The sequence below is a fragment of the Anomaloglossus baeobatrachus genome, chromosome 1 (assembly GCF_048569485.1).
Source record: "Anomaloglossus baeobatrachus isolate aAnoBae1 chromosome 1, aAnoBae1.hap1, whole genome shotgun sequence".
In the NCBI taxonomy this organism is placed as follows: Eukaryota; Metazoa; Chordata; class Amphibia; order Anura; family Aromobatidae; genus Anomaloglossus; species Anomaloglossus baeobatrachus.
In genome coordinates this window covers 841,220,967-841,239,291 of record NC_134353.1, presented here as the reverse complement: position 1 = coordinate 841,239,291, position 18,325 = coordinate 841,220,967, and the positions used below count along the sequence as shown (strand labels likewise).

The following is an 18,325-nucleotide window of genomic DNA, read 5'->3' as shown; positions in this document are numbered from 1 at the left end:
TGGCTTTCGGATGAAATTTCCGGATGATACTAAAATGCATTCAAACCTTTTCAGGTAAACTTAATGTGACCTTCTCTAAACTTCTGCATGCAAATGTCCAACTGTTCAATGTTTTAGGTCTTTTTGCACAACTTGCTGTTTTTTAACAAGGAGCTTAATGGCAAAATTCACAAGTGTTTGATCCAACAATTGCCCAATACATTTCTGGGTTACATTAAATGTTGTGTTTAAACAGTCCTCCTCATCATGCTATTCTCATTTCGATATCATGAAACCAAAACAACATCTAATAATTAATCAGCAGTACCTCACCATTGCGAGGCTTCAAGCAGGATGTTCTGAGATGGAAGTGGCAACAGAGCATAGACTTCAAGGAAGGTGAGAGGCACCCAAGTGTCATGTCAGACCTTGCAAAACAGTTTACATCAGCATGGTCTGCGTGCTAGACGACCTGCAAGGATACCTGTCACAGCAGAGGATAGAGGCTATGCTAGCAATATAGGACATGGTAGACAGCTAGGTGAAAACTAATAAATTAATGCGCCTAAAATGTACCTTTTAATAAATCGATTGGTTAAAATTAGGTCAACAAATTAATGGCCTAACATACAAGACATACAAGACACACAACATGTATCAAAATCAGGTATCGCAGCCTGTCATAACTCTCATTGACTATTCCTGTCACTAGAGCTCACATATAATATGCTCATTATTGTATTCACGAATAATGGAAAAGGAACAATCTCACCTAATTGACGCGGAGTCCCTCTTTTCTCCTATTAATGCTGTCTCTGGAGTATACGGTAAAGAAGGACAGACCACCTGGTCCTCAACAAAATGACTCAGGATCCCCACATAACAAAACGATTTTCTCCACAGCAGATAACTTCACCCAACGCGTTTCTTTTGTATCATCAGGGAAGTATTGAATAATTATCCATGGTCATTAACTGTCCGTATGGACAAACACTACACTGCTGTAAAAACAAACATTCTTCAAATATATATCTAGTAGGCTAGCAAGTCGGTCATTGCTCAAAACAATTCATTTAACTGTTCCGTGGGCAGCGGGCGTGATTAATCGCTGTACGCCCGTGCTGCCATACAGCGCTGTTTCATATGTATATCTAGTAGGCTAGCAAGTTGGTGGTCATTGCCCAAAACCATTCACTTACTGTTCTGTAGGCAGCGGGCATGCTTAATCGCTGTATTTTGTTGCTGCTGGCTCCTGAGTCGCTCCTGACTTACTACTGGACTTCCTGGTGCCGCTTGTTTTGTGATCGGCCTCATTACTGCTCAGCTACCTGCAGTCCTCGGTGCATAATCCTGTTCCTTGCTGTGGTTCATTCTCTTCAAGGCTTCTAGCAGAAGAGTTTCAGACTGCTTGACTCCCTTGCTCTGTAAGGCTATGTGTCCACAGTAGAATGTTGCTGCGGATTTTTCTGCATGAAAATCCGCGACTTTCGCGGCAAATCCGCACCTTTTTTTGCCGCGGATTTGCCGCGGATTTACCGCGGAATTGCCGCGGATTTTGATGCAGATTTTTTTTTTTTCCCCATTCTATAGCCAAAATCCGGATCAAAATCCGCAACAATAATTGACATGCTGCAGATTTTTCCGGATCAAAATCCGCGGCAAATCCGCCGCGGAAAAACCGCAGCATGGACACAGCATTTCCAAAATGCCATTGAAATGGCTTGGAAGTGCCGCTGCTGCAGATTTTCGGAAAATCCGCGGCTTTTCCGCGAGAAATCCGCGGCAAAATCCGCGCATTTTCCGCAGCGTGGACACATGGCCTAAGGACTCTGTGATCAGTGTACTTTATTTTGGACTCAAGTGTGCTGGATTTGAGCGGGACTTTATCAGCCCTGGGAGGTACACTGATAAACATTTGTTTACTGTTGCACACCTGCTTGCTATTCTAGACATTCATGTATTTATTTCTGCGCATACACATTATTCTGGACTTACACGTATAGTGCGGTGAGCACTACTACATAATACTTGTAGACATTCACGTTTTAGTGCCGGTTGCACCACTGTGTATTATTTCCGGACTTTCACGCATTTGTGTGGTCAATCAGTATTTCTGGACATTCATTTATTTGTGCTGGTTTCACTTGCATTTAATTTGTTGTTGCCACTGTTATTCTCTGTTTCTTCTTTGTGTTTATTATTTGTCAATACAAAGTATTTACCCTACCCTTGTCTCAGTTTCATTAAATTCCACGCTATCAGATTCCAGAGTATCTACATAATTGCTACAACCACTAACACTAGAGGAAGACAAAAGGAAACAGTACAGGGGAAACATGAATGCTACCACCTGAGCCCAGGTAGATAGCAAAAGTCCAACACTTATCTGAGGAGCACAAATCACAGACGTTTTTGGAGCAACAGGAGATGACCACTGCAGACTACAGCAAGGAATAAACTATAAACCCCAGCCAAACCACCCGAGGGTGAGGTTAATATAGGAAGTCAGAGGATAGCAACTGAGAGGAAAAACTGATAGTTCTCCAGGGTCATAGAGTCTGCTGGCTGCAGAAACAGGGAACTGTCAGATAACAACACATGCCGCCAATCTCTGCGATCTTCTAGCACTTGCTGCCACTGGATTGTCAGCCAGCCATGATACCTCTGTGATAGGTCGTGACACATCTGTGAGAGTACCTGTCCACATCACCAGGCGCAAACATCACTGTCTTGTTGGACAAGGGACAAGTGGGCCTCAGTGCTGTTCACTCATGAAAGTTGATTTACGTTGAGCAGAAATGATGGTCACCAACGATGGTGGAGACATCAAGGACAACGCTATGCATCAGCCCCTGTTATCACCAGACAAGGCTTTGGTGGTGGTGTTACAGCATATAGAGCACGTCATGCTTCCCTCTGCTGACAGAGGGAAGTTTCATTTTCCAGCAGGATTTGGCACATGTCCACCCTGCCAAAAGTACCAATACCGGGTTTAGTAACTACAGTATCGCTGTGCTTGATTGGTCAGCAAACTCTCCTCAGCTAAACCCTATAGAGAATCTATGGGGTATTATCAAGAGAAAGATGAGAGGCACCAGACCCAACAATGCAGAAGAACTGAAGGCTGCTATCAAAGCAAACTGGGCTTCCATAACACCTCAGCAATGCCACAGGCTGATCGCCTCCATGCCATGATTCATTGATGAAGTAATTCATGCAAAAAGAGCCCTGACCAAGTATTAAGTGCATTTACTGTACAGACTTTTCAGTAGGAGCCAACATTTTTGAGTTTAAAATAATTTCTTCAGTTGGTCTTGCAGTGCCTTGCGAAAGTATTCGGCTCCCTTGAATTTTTCAACCTTTTCCCACATTTCAGGCTTCAAACATAAAGATACAAATTTTAATGTTATGATGAAGAATCATCAACAAGTGGGACACAATTGTGAAGTTGAACGAAATTTATTGCTTATTTTAAACTTTTTTAAAAAATAAGTAACTGAAAAGTGGGGCGTGCAATATTATTCGTCCCCTTTACTTTCAGTGCAGCAAACTCACTCCAGCAGCTCATTGAGGATATCTGAATGATCCAATGTTCTCCGAAATGACTGATGATGATATTTATAATCCACCTGAGTGTAATCAAGTCTCCATATAAATGCACCTGCTCTGTGATAGTCTCAGTGTTCTGTTTAAAGAGCAGATAGCATCATGAAGACCAAGGAACACAACAGGCAGGTCCATGATACTGTTGTGGAGAAGTTTAAACCCGGATTTGGTTACAAAAAGATTTTTGAAACTTTAAACATCCCAAGGAGCACTGTGCAAGCGATCATATTGAAATGGAAGGAGTATTATGTCACTGCAAATCTACCAAGACCCGGCCGTCCATGCAAACTGTCACCTCAAACAAGGAGAAGACTGATCAGAGATGCAGCCAAGAGGCACATGATCACTCTGGATGAACTGCAGAGATCTACAGCTGAGGTGGGAGAGTCTGTACATAGGACAACAATCAGTCGCACACTGCACAAATCTGGCCTTTATGGAAGAGTGGCAAGGAGAAAGACATTTCTCAAAGATATTCATAAAATGTGTCGTTTAAAGTTTGCCACAAGCCACCTGGGAGACACACCAAACATGTGGAAGAAGGTGCTCTGGTCAGATGAAACCAAAATCGAACTATTTGGGCACAATGCCAAACGATATGTTTGGCGTAAAAGCAACACGGCTCATCACCCTGAACACACCATCCCCACTGTCAAACATGGTGGTGGCAGCATCATGGTTTGGGCCTGCTTTTCTTCAGCAGGGACAGGGAAGATGGTTAAAATTGATGGGAAGATGGATGTAGCCAAATACAGGACCATTCTTGAAGAAAACCTGTTGGAGTCTGCAAAAGACCTGATACAAATATTTCAAAAAAACTGACCCGCACATCCTACAAGTGTGAACAGGTGCCAGCTGAAAAAACATAGCAAATACAAGATGCATACAGCTGCACACTAAAATGCCCACAATGTATAAGGGAACTCTGGTACTGCATTACTGCTATATGAAAAAAGGAGATTTTTAGATTATCAATTGGCCAATGCATGTAACCCCGGAAACCAATGACAAGGTAAATCTCAATAATCCGGGTACCTAACTAAAATGCCACTATCTAAGTTAAAAACATCCGTGTCTGAGCAGCTAAACTAAAAAAGTCTAACTTGAAATGCCACTATTTGGACTAACCTCCATGTTTGGGCAGCTAGGACTTCTGGTGTAAGGATTATGAACACAGCCTGGTTTATAGGGCAGAGTGCTCAGTCAGAAAGAGACTCACTATAAATATTTAAAAAAAACTGAACCGCACATCCTACAAGTGTGAATAGGTGCCAGCTGAAAAAACAGCAAATACAAGATGCATACAGCTGCACACTAAAATGCCAACAATGTATAAGGGAACTCTGGTACTGCATTACTGCTATGTGAAAAAATGAGATTTTTAGTTTATGAATTGGCCAATGCATGTAAGCCCGTTTTTTTTTTTTTTTTAATTATTTTAAATATTTGTAGTGTGTCTCTTTCTGACTGAGCACTCCGCCCTATAAACCAGGCTGTGTTCATAATCCTTATACCAGGAGTCCTAGCTGCCCAAACATGGAGGTTAGTCCAAATAGTGGCATTTCAAGTTAGATTTTTTTAGTCTAGCTGCCCAGAGACGGATGTTTTTAACCTAGATAGTGGCCTTTTAGTTAGGTACCCGGATTATTGAGATTTACCTTGCCGTTGGTGTCTGGGCTTACATGCATTTGCCAATTCATAAACAAAAAATCTCATTTTTTCATATAGCAGTAATGCAGTACCAGAGTTCCCTTATACATTGTTGGCATTTTAGTGTGCAGCTGTATGCATCTTGTATTTGCAAAATACCTGAGACTGGGACGGAGATTTGTCTTCCACTACGACAATGATCCCAAACATAAAGCAAAATCTACAATGGAATGGTTCACAAATAAACGTATCCAGGTGTTAGAATGGCCAAGTCAAAGTGCAGACTTGAATCCGATCAAGAATCTGTGGAAAGAGCTGAAAACTGCTGTTCACAAACGCTCTCCATCCAACCTCACTCAGCTCAAGCTGTTTACAAAGGAAGAATGGGCAAGAATTTCAGTCTCTCGATGTGCAAAACTGATAGACACATACCCTAAGCGACTTGCAGCTGTAATCGCAGCAAAAGGTGGCGCTACAAAGTATTAACTTAAAGGGGACGAATAATATTGCACGCCCCAATTTTCAGTTATTTTTTTTTTTTTTAAAAGTTTAAAATAAGCAATAAATTTAGTTCAACTTCATAATTGTGTCCCACTTGTAGATTCTTCACCAAAACATTAACATTTTTGTCTTTATGTTTGAAACCTGAAATGTGGGAAAAGGTTGAAAAATTCAAGGGAGCCGAATATTTTCGCAAAGCATTTTATGCAGTGTGTCCATCCATATCCTGTCCACCACCATTAATTTGAGAACGGCGGCAGCTATAGGCATAGAAGTGGGGTCTAGGTATAGTAAAGTAACTATGCGCTAAGCAATGAAACCACCTATAGCACCACCTGGTGGAAAACAACGGAGTTAGCATTTTTATCTTGAAAATGGAATGAGATAGAGAAAAAAGTGAATTACAAAGTTGTAGGGCATCATTAATTCAATACTAATCAACACCTTGCATACAGAAATGCTATGATATGAAAGACATGACCCCCCCCAAAACATTGAATGCTAGTCATTCACATGGCGCTCATTTAACTTTGATGCTCAAAGTGGCCACCGTCAGCTGAAATGCACATCTGGACTCTGGACAGCATACTGTATCTTGCTGTACTTGGGCAATATGGTAGGTGATACGTTTGCACAAGCATCTGTGATACATCGTCGTAGGTCCTGCAATGTTGGTGGAGGGGTCGCATACACCTGCTGTTTGATGTGACCTCACAGAAAGAAGTCCAATGGGGTCAGGTCAGGTGAGCGTGGAGGCCACTCCACGCAGCCACCATACCCAATGACTTGTAGGAAGGTCTCCATGAGGTATCACTTCATGTCCGCAGCCTTGTGAGTTTTACACATTCTAATCATAGCATTTCTGTATGCAAAGTGTCGATTCGTATTGAATCAATGATGTGCTACAATTTTTTAATTCACTTTTTTTCTCTATCTTGTTCCGTTTTCGAGAGAAAAATGCTAATTCCATTGTTTTCCACCAGGTGGCGCTATAGGTGGTTTCATTGTGTAGCGCATGTCTACTTTACTATACCTAGACACCACTTCTATTCCTATAGCTGCCGCCGTTCTCAAGTTAATGGCGGTGGACAGGATATGGGTGGACACACTGTATAATCTAATTTTCTGAGATAATGACTTTTGGGTCTTCATTGGCTGTAAGCCATAATCATCAACATTAACAGAAATAAACACTTGGAATAGATCCCTGTGTGTAATGACTCTATATAATATATGTGTTTCCCTTTTTGTATTGAATTACTGAAAGAAATTATCTTTCATGATATTCTAATCTATTGAGATGCACTTGTATCTGTGGTTAAAATCTTGTTAACTAGAATCTTGTAGTATAAATTGTAGCTTTGCTCTTAAGACTTTCATTGGCCTGTATTCTTTTTTAAACATGATTTTGAATTACCCAACCAACCTGTAAACCAACCCACACCCCCCGATGAACCCAAGGGTTGGTGAAAGGCGTGTTAGGCTATGTTCACAGAGTGCATCTTTTCTAACCACAAAAATGCAGCATTTTTGGCCCAAAAAAATGAACCCGCAGCAAAAATGGATAAAAAAATGCTTTAGTTTTTGTCGTGTTTTTACTGAATTTTGCCCAATGCGTTTTTTAAGTCAAATCTATGGACTGGAAGGGCTCAAAAATGCTGGAAAAACGCAAAAAGAATTCAATTACTGCATCTTGGCTGCATCTTCAAAAACCCAGCCTAAGTGCAGACAAAAACTGATGATCAGTGTGGACAGCAAAATAGAGAAAACAGCTGTGGAAAAAACAAGCGCAATAGGGTCTTACCCCAATATGTAAGGGGTGGGGAGGGGGGAGTAAACCTACTTACCAATTGTAGTTGTGAGAAGCCACAACTACTATAATCGCATATATCAAAAGATCCAGGGCTGCAGCCACCAAAAACCGGTAGATAACAGAAAGCACAAGAGAGAGGTGTTTAATGCCGCGCCAATGGATCACTTCAGAAGATGTTCAGATCAGTGTCACTTTATTGTCATTCAGGTCGACGCGTTTCTGGAGCATCTGCCCCCTTCATCAGGACCACCAGGAATAGAAATAACATCCAATCTTGGATGTTATTTCTATTCCTGGTGGTCCTGATGAAGGGGGCAGATGCTCCAGAAACGCGTCGACCTGAATGACAATAAAGTGACACTGATCTGAACATCTTCTGAAGTGATCCATTGGCGCGGCATTAAACACCTCTCTCTTGTGCTTTCTGTTATGGACAGCAAAATAGAAATCTCATAGGCTTTGCTGGGGGAAGGGAATGCATGCATTTTGGTACATCTTTGTGATCTCAAAAACGCAATAAGAGATGCACTGTGTGTACACAGCCTTAGGCCTGCAACACACATCCGTGCCTCCGGTACGTGTTTGTCATTTTTTACACGTACCGGAGACACGTGCTTATGTTGACACAGTCCTTTTAATATAAATAGCCTCACGTCAGTGTTTTATCACGGAGCGTGTGTCCGTTCCGTGCCTACGTTTGACCGTGCCGAAAAAGCGCTGACATGTCCGTTTTCCCCCGGCATAACGTCCTCACGGATCCATTAAATCCTATGGGTCCATGTTTGCACGTACGTGATACGGATGGCCTCCGTATGCTATCCGTGTGGTCCGTGTCCGTGTTTTAAAAATCAAGGTTGTTACAATTTTAAATACTTTCAGGTGGCGTAGCTAACATATTTTTTTTCCTCAAAACTTACTTTGCATTTGCAGAAGGAGTGAGCAAGCAAGCAGTTGTAGTTCTGTGTAGTGAAAGAACTTTTTTGACCACAATTTCTGCTTCCAAATATAATAATGGCTCCACGGGTGGACACGGAGAAACTGATATCAGCTGTTGAGACTCACCCACCATTATGGGATACACGTGTTGATGGTTACCATGACAGACTGACAGTTGACCGCCATTGGCTTCAAGTTGCTGAGGAAGTGTACCCCAATAATGCATGGGATAGATGTTCGCCTTCAAAGCGTGCTAAATATGGTAAGTGTTTAATTGTTTTTGCGAGGTTTTTTTTATATATATATTTTTTTTTTTTATAATTTCAAACTGTGAATGTTTTGTTATTGTAATGTTCTTTTTTATTAAAATTAACTTTGTGAAGAATTGTTATATGTAATAATCTATTTATTTAGTTAATGTTAAATTTTTATAAATGTTACCTAACTTTTCAAAAATACAAAAATTCAAAGTAAACTTTAATTTTTAATATTATTTTGAATTCTTCATGAAGTTAATTAATTAATAGATAAAACTGTCATGTGAATTTCAATTCCATGTTTTATTAGTCTAATTTTTTTATCCCAATTTCTAATCATGTTTGGTTAATTCTGGATGTTGATTTTTTTTTATTTTTTTTTCATAACATTTCAATATCATGACCTAAATTTTTAAAATAATATTTCTAAATATTTTTTACAAATTTGTTTTTTCTAAAAAACCCGACCTTTTTAAAATCTATATCACAATTACTTCCAAGATAATTCCAGAGAAATATTATTTTGTTATGTGTGAATGTATAAAAATGCTTTTTAGTGAAGAATATCTTCAATAATGTATTTTCCTCTAATGTATTAGTCCCCCTTTATTTTTTAAAATTGTATATTACATTTAGAAAACATTATTATCATTAATGTGTGCAAAATTATGCTGAATGTTGCAAGTGACATAATTTTTAAAAATCAACAGTTGACTTGGTAAAAAGGCGTTGGCGTTCAGCACGTGATCAGTACCGAAGGGAGTACAACCCTATACCATCCTCATCCAGCCAAGGCCGCAAACGCAGATATGTTTACTATGAACAAATAAGCTTCCTAGCACCCATCTTAGAAGTAACACAGTAAGTTTTTTGTTATATTTGTTGTTTTTTGTTTTTTTTTTTTTTAAATTTTCATTTAAATTTCTTTATTTTCTGAAGGTAATTTTTAAAATATTAATTTAATGATTGTAATATTTTATCTAATTTGAAAATAAAAAATATAGAACGGAGGATAATCTAGACGATTCTGATGAACAACCAACAGCTGGTCCCTCTGCTACAGCCACCTCAGCATCAGAACAAGAACCTGGCAGAGAAGACAGTGAAAATCAAGAGATTCAACAAGATGCAGCAGCAGCAACTGAATCACATGAGGGTGGGACAGAGAGTGCACAAACCAACACCCAAGGCTCATCAACACAACAAACAACCACACCAGCAACACAATCAACACAATCAAATGTACTTCCACGTTTTGCACCACAACCTCTCCGTGCAAGAAGAATCCGCAGACCTGAGGAAATGAGATCCTTACCGGAAATAATTGACACACGCATTATTCACATAATGAACACTTTAATTCCAGAAACAGATGCCGAGCGTTGTTGTCGGTCTTTATCTACTAGCTTAACCAAAATTGCATCCGATAGGCAGGAACGTGTACGTGCTGCTATGCTGACCCTACTTTCAGCTAGTCAGGCAGAACAGGAACCAGTGAGAGTTTATGAGGCCATAGAAAATTGGCGCACCATTATGCAACAACATACAGTCCCAAACACAACAGACAATCAAAATACCATTTCAACACAAACAACAATGGCAACAGTAATTGTCACTAATCCAGTATTACAACAATCTGGTCAACCTTCTATTGCTTCAAGTACGGTATTCCCAACACCAATTAGACAAGGGTATGTTTCAACCAATACTGGCGCCTTAAGCACTGTACAAAGTGCAACCTCACAGCAACCCATAAAATATGAATTTACAACCAACTCCAAGTACTAGTTACTTTACTCAACCCACAAATATTGGTGCTTTACCTAACTTGTTTCCTGGTTCAACATACCCACAATCATTCATGATGCCTCATTATCCAATCTCAACTATGTTACCTACACCACACTTACAAACATCAGTCAACTATCCTCAAGGTCAACAACATACACACACACAATACCCACTTACCCATGTAGACCCACAGGTGTACTCAACAACAGGCAATGTGTTGGGCCAAACAAGCATGCAACAGACTGTTCCACACACTACTGTAGTCAGTAATAGGAATGTTGTTCAGCAAACAACTGCTTCAATTTCTGAAAATACTATTTCTGAGGCCACACAAAACAACATACTCAGCAACACTCAGGTTACTTCCCTAGAAGATCTTGTAGACTTATGATACACATTTTTGTTAATCTTTACATTCAACCAACAAATATGATGAATGGGCAAAAAAAAACAAACATTGGGTTTGACAAAAATGTTTAAACTCAGAGTCTTGAATCTACAAAAAAAGGCATGTGTGATTATATTTTGTGCCGGATGACATATATGTTTTTTGCCATGGATATGTTTAATTTTTTATGAACACATTTGTACCAAACAAATTTGATGGGTAGATGAGTTCTTATATTCTAAAAACAAAGTTTACAATTATTATGTCTATGTAAATGTCCAACATGAGACCAACATAATTATGTCTGGTCGAAAATTTTACAACATTGTAAGCAATGCAAAAATTTTTGCAAGTGTACTATTTTATGTAAAGTATATGAACAATTTTTTTAGAAAAAAAAAATATGTTAATTTTGTTAAAGTTTCCTGAAGATGAGCAAGATTTTTTTTTTTATTTGGAAAATAAAAAAAGAACATCATTACTTTTTGGAATAATAGGCATATTATTAATAAAAAAATGTTTTAAAAAAAAATATTCTGTTTCTTTTTTTAATGTATATATAATATTGCATTCTTTGCATAGACGATTAACATTATTAATTTTGTAATTTTAAAAAAAAAAAAAAAAAAAGAAATCATGATACTAACACTGAAATTTACAAACACATACATACAACATTCAGAAATCCATGTTGTTAACAGAAATGTAAGTTGTTGATTAACGGATTTTCACTTTAATACAAGTAATCTTTAAGCTCTTGGATTTTTTAAACTAAGTAAACATTTTCGTCTAAGTGAAAATAACTACATTGTCAATCCAAAATTGCCATTAAAAATTTAACAAACATCATTATTATTATTAGCATCAAAACAATTAAAGTAATCAGTAAATAATTTTCTAATTTGTAAGCCAGATGTCACGGAATTATGAGACATAGGTTCACCTGTTGGATTAACAACATGGTTTATCTGAAATTCATCATCAACATAAGTTCCTCCTTCATGTATCAGACAGAAATTGTGAAGCACTATGGTAGCCTTGATGACAGATTTGACAGAGTTTAGCTGCAACTGAATAGTTGTCTGATAAATGCGCCATTTGTTAGATAATATACCAAATGCACACTCCACATAACGTCTTGCTTTAGTTAGCCGATAATTAAAGTACTGTTTCCTGTCATCAATTGATCTCCTTGGATATGGTCGCATAACATGTTTGGATAATGCAAATCCTGCATCTGCTACCATGACATATGGTGCCAACGGTCCAGATGTACCAGGTAGGGCAACTGGGGGTGGGATCAATAATGAATTTTCGAGTCCTTGAAGCCCTTAGAGATTTTCAACCAATCTTGTCTGTTTGGCTGAGGCATCATTTGGTCTTTTAAATGTTGCCATATCATGTCGCATGTGTGACGTACTATAACGGCAATGGTTGATCTCCCCAACAAAAAATCAAAATGTAACGCACTAAAAGATTGACCAGTCGCCAAGAATCTATGAAAACAAGACAAACAATGATTTTCAATTATCAATATGTTTTTTTTAAAGAAAAGCAAACCAAAAAAACCACAAACATTTATTAAAAACAGAGATTAGATCAAGAAATATCAATTACACATTTCAATGTGAAACCTAACACATTTAAAAAAGAATACAAAAAAAATATTATACCTCAGAATCACCATAAATCTCTCCTCTGGGGAAATGGAAAGCCGCATCCAAGTGTCCTGGTGTTGCAAATGAGGTCGTAAAATATTTAGTAAGTAATCAAAACTCTCAACTGTCAAACGGCAGTATGAAAAAAACTTATCTGGGAAATTCCGTAACTCGAAAAATAACGTATGGAAATGACCATGCATAGGCCGCATCATGATTAGTGGATGCACCCACAATCTGTTTCTTCTTACATTATCATATTGCAACATGTGCCGTCTAACGCCAAAACGACGAGATATAATCCAACATAAAAACACTAAGGCCTCCGTGGATAATGGCATTGCCAAAAATTTGTCACAACACATAGGTGCTCCAAGGCAGAATACAAGCAGGAAACAGTTTATAGGTAACTTATATTTATGTCCTAATCACATACACCTATGTGTCATTTAATTCCAAGTGATCACCATTATCTCAATGTGTGAAACATGTTAAACACGCACAAAAAACGGACTGCTCACGGAACACACACTGATGTATTTCACGCACAGGAAAACGCACACACGTGCACACGTATGACACACGATATGCATACGGACACTACACGAAGGGGAAAAATGGACAAAAAATACGGAACACGGACACAAAAAACGGACTACATCACACGTACGTTTTTTAAACGTGAGTGTGGCAGAGGCCTTAAGGTGCGTCCCCCTTCTGCTCCTTTATTGGTGTTTTACTGGTATAATTTCTCAAGGTATATGTACACTTAGGATATGCTTTATTATATGTAGCCTTCCTTTTAGGCTCTCGTGTGATTTTGACACTTGCATTCTTTTGCCACTATAGCTATTAACATATTAGTAGCTGGGGTTTGCTAACTATAAGCCGTCTTTTTGTAGGTGCAGGTGAAATGTTGGCACCTGTCATGTCATTTACATTTAAATTACCAGAACATGTGTTGCTATTACCAGAGTTTTGGCTCTCCTGCGTTTTTGACACCTGGATTAATTTGCTACTGTCGGTATTAGCACTTAGGGTGTGCCTTATTAAATGCAACCTTATACTTAGGCTCTGTAATTTTGGCACATTTACATTTAAATCACCGGGCATATATTCCTATTAGCTGTTATGCATGCCTATTGAGTCTATCATTAGCCATTGTGCTTTTTATTTCATTTTACATCTAATTCTTTGTTCGTAATTGCATTACATCCATCTATATTTTTTCACATGAGTATTCTTTTCTCTTTGTATTATATCATGGAAGTATGGGGGGTTTGTCTCTTCTCATTAAGGATATTTTTTTCATCTTATTCCCTTATGTGTATCTTTTAGTCTGATCCTACCTCCCCATGATGTCATCTTGTGTATTTATTCATTATTAAACTTTATGTACTTTATTCAAATTGGTCGCCCTTGTTATTTTTCTCTTTTGGACACATTATTGGTTTTTTTTTCTATTTGAGAATTCTTGGGGGGTTCTATATATAGTCTTATATTAATTTATTAGGAAAATAACTATTTGGGGTTTGCAAAATCTTGTTTACAATCAATGGAAGACATTTGTGGCAGCATTTTTTAGTATAGTGTCTCACAAAAAAATGTTTTATTGTAAAAGGAAACTTAAGATTTTTTGGGAAATCTGTTGGGATGTGCTGTGCTGGGTATCATAATATGGTGAGACTCTACCCAAATGTTTTATTTATTTATTTTTACACCGCAATACTGACTTGCAGACATGATATATGATTGGTTGCAGTCAGATGCTGTCAAACAGGCTGGGGGCACGTCTGACTGCAATCAATCACAGACACCAGGATGGCCGGTGGGCGGAGGAAGCAGTGCATGTGCATGAATGTAAATAAGCAGCCTCGGAAGTGAATGAGGAGACTGGAAGCAGTTACAGTCGCGCTGGAGCCTCGGTAAGTATGACACTCTTGCCCCTATCCCTACCACCATTTTTAATCGCCGGATTCTGGTCCTCATAGACTTACATGGGAACCGAAGTCCGGCCAGATAACCGAGATCAATCCCGGGCCGGACCGTATTTTTTTAACCCGGTTAGACCCGCCGGTTCCGGTTATTTGCGAGTCCATCCATCATTATTAGTGGTAATACAACAGAAAGGCAAGACAAACGAAGGACTAGAGAACTAACAGCAGTTGGAGTGATGCAAAACATGCTGTGGTCCAATGGAGAGTGAAACCGACCACACAGGCAAAGGTCACCGGATCGAGCCATGACGTATAGCTTCTTTTGTCAGGTGAAATTGAGTGAAAGAGATGGGATACTTTGCAATAACAATACTCCACCTCTAACCTCAGAGCACCGAGCGCCACAATAAAAAGATATTCAAGATACGGCTGAGCAAATACAGGATTAGATAAAAAAAATTCTTTTAGTTCAGTGAAGGCAGATTGCTTTAGCCTTTAAATTAACTACATGTGCCTCTTTCTTGGTTAAGTCAGTAAATAATTTGGCAATCTTGAAAAAAATATTTAATAAATTTACGATAGTAGTTTGCCAACCCAAGGAAATGCTGCAATTCTTTCATTGACTTCCAATGACTTGGGTTGCAGCCACTCCTTAATGACTTTTATCTTTTAGAGGTCCATTCGGAAACCTTTTGGTGGACAAGATATATCCGAGGAAACTTACGTCTTGACCCAGAAAAACATAACAGATGTGTGACTCAGTATCAGGTGAATAAGCCACAATGTCATTCAAATAGACACACAACCACATATTGACCACTTATATCTCTTTACTATGTCATTATCAAAATTTTATAAAGCATCTGGCTTTATACTTAGCCCAAAAGGCATTATAAGATACAGAGTGACTCTTGGTATCTTAAAGGGAACCTGTCACGTGGAAAAATGCTACTAACCTACAGATATGAGGATAAGTGAACCTGCCCAACGTCTGCACATTGAACCGCGCTACCAGGAGCAAATGAACTTTAATCCAGATTAATAGGATAATCATAATATTTGTTTTGAGGTAATTTTTGGGATTTAGACACAAAAATTACATTAGCACAATTTTCAAAATTTTAAGGTAACCACTCGGTAAGGCTTTAGACCAATTTACACATAAAAACATAAATTTGTTCTGACACTCCAGGTTGTGGCATACAATTTCCCCTTGGTGCTGTGACATCTGGGTCTGAGCATACTGCTGCAACTCCTGCCATGTTTGCTAGGCAGCACTGCACTAATGCCGGGGTTACAGCTACACATTGGCAGCATGTGGCAGTTTAGCTTTTAGATTGCTGAGACTAGTTGTCCCTTTCCGGTCCACATTGTATTAAAGAAGTAAGCTGGTATGTAATTAGCTCCCTGCTGGGAGTCAAGGGCGGGACTCCCTAAAAACTCCAGTAGAAAGTCTCTAGATGCCAGTTATGTAGTTCACAATAATATAGAGAATAGTGTCAGCACCAAATAAGACAAATTGGATTCATAAATGCAAAAACTGAAAGTGTTCTATTCCAATTCGGCACCACAAAAATATCCAAACCGACGTTTCGACCTCGTCTACGTCTTTGTCAAGGATATCTGTATATATAAAGTATACAAAATCAGAATATGTATAATACATACAAAACATTTTTACAAAAGTAATAATACATAATAGTACATTTATATACAAGAATAAACAAAAAATGAGTAACTTTAACAATAACTTTGTAAGTGCAGTAAGAAGACAAGTAAATAAATACGGAAAGTACCCTAAATGTATGTAATCACTGCCTAAGGTTATAACCTACTAGGAGGATGAAAAGGGAAAAGGGGGAAAGGGGTAGGTGGGGGTAGGTGTGGAATTGGAGAGCAGGAAAGGAGATTATGTTGGAAGAGGAAAGAAAAGATATCATGATGCAAAGGACAAAGGAAAAAAGCATCCATGAAGAGGCTGAAACCACCGTCACAAAGGGGTATGTATGAAAAGGTGGAAGGCAGGATCTGTTATCAGAGTTGTGGGTGTGTAGGATCGATAGGAGGATAAGAAGAAAATATACATGTATTATGTTAAAGGGATGAATCAATGAAGGCGTGATGTGTCTCAGTGGACTGTATATGACAGTGTGACCCTGGAAAGGGGGAGGGGAGAGGGAGGGCAAAAACGGAATGTAGAGAGACAGAGAAAAAATGTGAACTGACCTGTGTATCGTGGTCCAGGCTGTAGTTATTTAGTTCAGCTAGATCTGGCCACTCTGATCTATTGTTCCTGTATACTATTTTGTATTGTATATACTGTTGATAGATCTCGGCTATTATTTTGCCATTTTCTTACCTATTGATTTTGTCCCTGATGCGACTTCTTGGGTTTGACCCCACGTTATAATCCCTACCACTTCTGGTGCACACCTCTGGCCAGCAGCCCTTCCATGGAAGCAATCCAGTGGACCCCACTGTAAGACCAGAACCCTGTCTGTGCAATTTAAACCTGTGTGCTTGATACTAATTGTAAGCTTGAAAAAGATATGTAATAGGTTGAAACTTCCCTCTAATGGCAGAATAAAGAAGTTTGTTACGTCCTAACGGAGACACCGTCTACTCTTCATTTCCAGATCACTGGTCAGGTCGTCTGTGGAATCTGCCAGACGGAGAGACTTATGCCAAGTCTGCTTGAGGTAGCTTTTCTGAGCATGTGACCTCCAACAAATGTAACAGGTGTCAGTCAGTAACCAGGTTAAGTTTATGTAACTGAGGCATGCCCAAGACTACGGTGGCAGACAGGTTTTCCACAAAGTCAAATATTCAAAATGTAAAGCACTATCAAACAGGGACGCCTCCTGATATACTTCACCACACCATGGGTGGGAAATGTATGTTCAATAGCAGTGATTTTTATAGAAAAGCATAATTTTAGTAAAGGTAAAGTATGATTTTTTTGCCAATTTTACATCAACAAAAAGACCTCAAGCCACAGATTTTTCAAGATGAGGTAAACAAACAAGGGTAATAATAACTGTATAGATATACCTGTGCGACTAGGTGGGCACCCCTGGACACACTTATGCGCTGTCATTTTTCTAGAGGTGGTTATCTTGGGCAGGCATGCATAAGACGTCTAGACTCTCCACAGTTGCTGCCAAAGTTCAGTTGCTTTTACAAGGCCCCTTATTCATGGGAGTGTGTAATGACAATCCGATTTCTAAGTAAGGGATACACGTCTTAGGTAGAGGTGTACAGTTAGCCGTGCTTTGCTGTAAAAAATATTTAAAGTCCAGCTCACCATGCTGACAACATCCATATGGAGCGTGGGCAAAAGCTTTGCCATAGCCAACAAGTGCTTTCCTGTGTTGCATTCATACAAATACCTATCAAGATGGACTTCCAGAGACATGGCTGAGTCACGGGTGTCAGGAGTCAGAATTGTGCTAACATGGCCTTGATTTGGTCAGAAAATCCACTACGAAACTGATGGCAAGGGCTTGGTCATTCCACTGAGTCTTTGGCCCAGTGCGGATCTCAGTGCAGTACTCTTCATCATTATGCCACCTGTGGCAGAGGGGTGTTAATTAAGTTTTTGCAAACCCTAATCTTGTCCAGAAATTTGGTCTTAAGGTGGTGTCACACATAGCGACGACGACAACAATGTTGCTGCTAAGTCACCATTTTCTGTGACGTAGCAGCAACGTCCCGTCGCTGTCACTGTGTGTGACATCCAGCAACGACCTAGCCCTGCTGTGAGGTCGCCAGTCGTTCCTGAATGTCCTGCTTCATTTTTTAGATGTTGC

The 18,325-nt window shown here is 39.1% G+C and overlaps 1 long non-coding RNA gene across 1 annotated transcript; it reads left to right on the top strand.

Moving 5' to 3' along the window:
- The first annotated feature begins 8,599 nt into the window (after positions 1-8,599).
- On the top strand, positions 8,600-9,880 carry LOC142300989 (uncharacterized). The gene is made up of 3 exons (XR_012752687.1): positions 8,600-8,747; positions 9,453-9,603; positions 9,747-9,880. It is a non-coding gene; the product is annotated as an uncharacterized LOC142300989 (long non-coding RNA).
- The last annotated feature ends 8,445 nt before the right edge of the window (positions 9,881-18,325 follow it).